This window comes from Gorilla gorilla, chromosome 10, assembly GCF_029281585.2.
Source record: "Gorilla gorilla gorilla isolate KB3781 chromosome 10, NHGRI_mGorGor1-v2.1_pri, whole genome shotgun sequence".
Taxonomy (NCBI): Eukaryota; Metazoa; Chordata; class Mammalia; order Primates; family Hominidae; genus Gorilla; species Gorilla gorilla.
The window spans coordinates 10,397,211-10,403,210 of record NC_073234.2 but is presented as its reverse complement, the minus strand read 5'-3'; positions in this window follow the sequence as shown (position 1 = coordinate 10,403,210).

Here is a 6,000-nt window from a genome sequence, read left to right as displayed (position 1 = left end):
TGTAGTTATTTCCATGTTTATAGAGATAGCAGTGTAGATATTTCCATTGATATGCAGATAGCTGTGTAGATATTTGCATGTTCATACAGATAGCGGTGTAGATATTTCCATGTTCATACAGATAGCGGTGTAGATATTTCCATGTTCATACAGATAGTGGTGTAGATATTTCCATGTTCATACGGATAACGGTGTAGATATTTGCATGTTCATACAGATAGCGGTGTAGATATTTCCATGTTCATACAGAGGGTGGTGTAGATATTTCCATGTTCATACAGAAAGCAGTGTAGATAATTCCATGTTCATACAGATAGCGGTGTAGATATTTCCATGTTCGTACAGATAGCAGTGTAGATATTTCCATGTTCATACAGTTAGCAGTGTAGATATTTCCATGTTCATACAGATGGCGGTGTAGATATTTACATGTTCATACAGATGGTGGTGTAGATATTTCCATGTTCGTTCGGATGGCAGTGTAGATATTTCCATGTTCATACAGGTGCCGGTGTAGATATTTCTATGTTTATACAGATATCAGTGTAGTTATTTCCATGTTTATAGAGATAGCAGTGTAGACATTTCCATTGATATGCAGATAGCTGTGTAGATATTTGCATGTTCATACAGATAGCGGTGTAGATATTTCCATGTTCATACAGATAGCGGTGTAGATATTTCCATGTTCATACATATAGCGGTGTAGATATTTCGATGTTCATACAGATAACGGTGTAGATATTTCCATGTTCATACAGGTACCGGTGTAGATATTTCCATGTTCATACAGTTAGCGGTGTAGATATTTCCATGCTCATACAGATGGCGGTGTAGATATTTTCATGTTCATACAGATGGCAGTGTAGATATTTCCATGTTCGTAGAGATGGCCGTGTAGATATTTCCATGTTCATAGAGATGGCGGTGTAGATATTTCCATGTTTATGCAGATAGCGGTATTGATATTTCCATGTTTATACAGATGGTGGTGTAGATATTTCCATGTTTATAGAGATGGCGGTGTAGATATTTCCATGTTTATAGAGATAGTGGTGTTGTTATTTCCAAGTTTATAGAGACAGCGTTGTAGATATTTCCATGTTTATACAGATAGCAGTGAAGTTATTTCCATGTTTATACAGATAGCGGTGTAGATATTTTCATGTTTATACAGATAACAGTGTAGATATTTCCATGTTTATAGAGATAGTGGTGTAGATAATTTCAATTTTATACAGATAGCAGTGTAGATATTTCCAAGTTCATACAGATAGCGGTGTAGATATTTCCACGTTTATAGAGATGGCGGTGTAGATATTTCCATGTTCATACAGATGGCGATGTAGATATTTCCATGTTCATACCAATAGCGGTGTAGACATTTCCATGTTCATACATTTAGCGGTGTAGATATTTCCATGTTCATACACATGGCTGTGAAGATATTTACATGTTCATACAGATGGCGGTGTAGATATTTCCATGTTTGTACGGATGGCAGTGTAGATATTTCCATGTTCATACAGGTGGCGGTGTAGGTATTTCCAAGTTTACACAGGTGGCGGTGTAGTTATTTCCAAGTTTACACAGATAGCAGTGTAGTTATTTCCATGTTTATAGAGATAGCAGTGTACATATTTCCATTGATATACAGATAGCTGTGTAGATATTTGCACGTTCATACAGATAGCGGTGTAGATATTTCCATGTTCATACAGATAGCGGTGTAGATATTTCCATGTTTATACAGATAACGGTGTAGATATTTCCATGTTCATAGAGATAGCAGTGTAGATATTTCCACGTTTATAGAGATAGTGTTGTAGATATTTTCAATTTTACACTGAGAGCTGTGTAGATATTTCCAAGTACATACAGATAGCGATGTAGCTATCTCCACGATTATAGAGATGGCGGTGTAGATAGTTCCATGTTCATACAGATGGCGGTGTAGATATTTCCATGTTCATACAGATGTCGGTGTAGATATTTCCATGTTCATACAAATGGCGGTGTAGATATTTCCATGTTCATAGAGATGGCGGTGTAGATATTTCCATGTTTATACAGATAGCAGTGTAGTAATTTCCATGTTTATAGAGATAGCAGTGTAGCTATTTCCATTGATATACAGATAGCTGTGTAGATATTTGCATGTTCATACAGATAGCGGTGTAGATATTTCCATGTTCATACAGATAGCGGTGTAGATACTTCCAAGTTCATACAGATAGCGGTGTAGATATTTCCATGTTCATACAGATGGCGGTGTAGATATTTACATGTTCATAGAGATGGCGGTGTAGATATTTCCATGTTCGTACGGATGGCGGTGTAGACATTTCCATGTTCATACAGGTGGCGGTGTGGATATTTCCATGTTTCTACAGATAGCAGTGTAGTTATTTCCATGTTTATAGAGATAGCAGTGTAGATATTTCCATTGATATACAGATCGCTGTGTAGATATGTGTATGTTCATACAGATAGCGGTGTAGATATTTCCATGTTCATACAGTTAGCGGTGTAGATATTTCCATGTTCATACAGATGGCGGTGTAGATATTTACATGTTCATACAGATGGCGGTGTAGATATTTCCATGTTCGTACAGATGGCCGTGTAGATATTTCCATGTTCATAGAGATGGTGGTGTAGATATTTCCATGTTTATGCAGATAGCGGTATAGATATTTACATGTTTATACAGATGGTGGTGTAGATATTTCCATGTTTATAGAGATGGCGGTGTAGATATTTCCATGTTTATAGAGGTAGTGGTGTAGTTATTTCCAAGTTTATAGAGACAGCGTTGTAGATATTTCCATGTTTATACAGATAGCGGTGAAGATATTTCCATGTATATACAGATAGCGGTGTAGATATTTTCATGTTTATACAGATAACAGTGTAGATATTTCCATGTTTATAGAGATAGTGGTGTAGATAATTTCAATTTTATACAGATAGCAGTGTAGATATATCCAAGTTCATACAGATAGCGGTGTAGATATTTTCACGTTTATAGGGATGGCGGTGCAGATATTTCCATGTTCATACAGATGTCGATGTAGATATTTCCATGTTTATAGAGATGGCGGTGTAGATATTTCCATGTTTACACAGATGGCGGTGTAGATATTTACATGTTTACACAGATGGCGGTGTAGACATTTCCATGTTTACACAGATAGCGGTGTGGATATTTCCATGTTTATGCAGATAGCGGTGTAGATATTTCAATGTTTATACAGATAGCGGTGCGGATATTTCCATGTTTATACAGATAGTTGGGCAGATATTTCCATGTTTATACAGATAGCGGTGTAGATATATCCATCTTATTACAGATGGTGGTGTAGATATGTCCATGTTCGTACAGATGGCGGTGTAGATATTTCCATGTTCATACAGATAGCGGTGTAGATATTTCCATGTTCATACAGATAGCGGTGTAGATATTTCCATTTTCATAAAGATAGCGTTGTAGATATTTCCATGTTGATACAGTTAGCGGTGAAGATATTTCCATGTTCATACAGATGGCGATGTAGATATTTACTTGTTCATACAGATGGCAGTGTAGATATTTCCATGTTTGTATGGATGGCAGTGTAGATATTTTCATGTTCCTACAGGTGGCGGTGTACATATTTCCATGTTTATACAGATAGCATTGAAGTTATTTCCATGTTTGTAGAGATAGCAGTGTAAATATTTCCATTGATATACAGATAGCTGTGTAGATATTTGCATGTTCATAGAGATAGCGGTGTAGATATTTCCATGTTCGTACAGATAGCGGTGTAGATATTTCCGTGTTCATACAGATAGCGGTGTAGATATTTCCATGTTCCTACAGATAACGGTGTAGATATTTCCATGTTCATACAGATAGCAGTGTAGATATTTCCATGTTCATACTGTTAGCGGTGTAGATATTTCCATGTTCATACAGATAGCAGTGTAGATATTTCCATGTTCATACTGTTAGCGGTGTAGATATTTCCATGTTCATACAGATGGCGGTGTAGATATTTCTATGTTTGTACAGATGGCGGTGTAGATATTTCCATGTTCATAGAGATGGCGGTGTAGATATTTCCATGTTTATGCAGATAGCGGTATAGATATTTCCATGTTCATACAGATGGTGCTGTAGGTATTTCCATGTTTATAGAGATGGCGGTCTAGATATTTCCATGTTTATAGAGATAGTGGTGTAGTTATTTCCAAGTTTATAGAGACAGCGTTGTAGATATTTCCATGTTTATACGGATAGCGGTGAAGATATTTCCATGTTTATACAGATAGCGGTGTAGATATTTCCATGTTTATACAGATAACAGTGTAGATATTTCCATGTTTATAGAGATAGGGGTGTAGATAATTTCAATTTTATACAGATAGCAGTGTAGATATTTCCAAGTTCAAACCGATAGCGGTGTACATATTTCCACGTTTATACAGATGGCGGTGTCGATATTTCCATGTTCATACAGATAGCGGTGTAGATATTTCCATGTTTATAGAGATGACGGTGTAGATATTTTCATGTTTACACAGATGGCGCTGTAGATATTTCCATGTTTACACAGATTGCGGTGTAGACATTTCCATGTTTACACAGATAGCGGTGTGGATATTTCCATTTTTATGCAGATAGCGGTGTAGATATTTCCATGTTTATACAGATAGCGGTGCGGATATTTCCATGTTTATACAGATGGGCAGATATTTCCATTTTTATACAGATAGCGGTGTAGATATTTCCATCTTAATACAGATGGTGGTGTAGATATGTCCATGTTCGTACAAATGGCGGTGTAGAAATTTCCATGTTGATACAGATGGCGGTGTAGATATGTCGAAGTTTATAGAGATAGCGCTGTAGTTTTTTCCATATTTATAGAGAAATCTGTGTAGATATTTCCATGTATATGCAGATAGCTCTGTAGATATTTCCATGTTCATGCAGATAGCGGTGTAGATATTTCCATGTTCATCCAGATGCCGGTGTAGATATATCCATGTTCGTACTGATGGCTGTGAAGATATTTCCATGTTCATACAGATGGCGGTGTAGATATTTCCATGTTCATACAAATGGCGGTGTAGATATTTCCATGTTCATAGAGATGGCGGTGTAGATATTTCCATGTTCATACAAATGGCGGTGTAGATATTTCCGTGTTCATAGAGATGGCGGTGTAGATATTTCCATGTTTATACAGATAGCAATGAAGTTATTTCCATGTTTATAGAGATAGTGGTGTAGATAATTTCAATTTTATACAGATATCTGTGTAGATATTTGCATGTTCATACAGATAGCGGTGTAGATTTTTCCATGTTCATACAGATAGCGGTGTAGATATTTCCATGTTTGTACGGATGGCAGTGTAGATATTTTCATGTTCATACAGGTGGCGGTGTACATATTTCCATGTTTATACAGATAGCAGTGTAGTTATTTCCATGTTTGTAGAGATAGCAGTGTAGATATTTCCATTGATATACACATAGCTGTGTAGATATTTGCATGTTCATACAGATAGCGGTGTAGATATTTCCATGTTCGTACAGATAGCGGTGTAGATATTTCCGTGTTCATACAGATAGCAGTGTAGATATTTCCATGTTCCTACAGATAACGGTGTAGATATTTCCATGTTCATACAGATAGCAGTGTAGATATTTCCATGTTCATACTGTTAGCGGTGTAGATATTTCCATGTTCATACAGATGGCGGTGTAGATATTTACATGTTCATGCAGATGGCGGTGTAGATATTTCTATGTTCGTACAGATGGCGGTGTAGATATTTCCATGTTCATAGAGATGACGGTGTAGATATTTCCATGTTTATGCAGATAGCGGTATAGATATTTCCATGTTCATACAGATGGTGCTGTAGGTATTTCCAGGTTTATAGAGATGGCGGTCTAGATATTTCCATGTTTATAGAGATAGCAATGTAGGTATTTCCATTGATA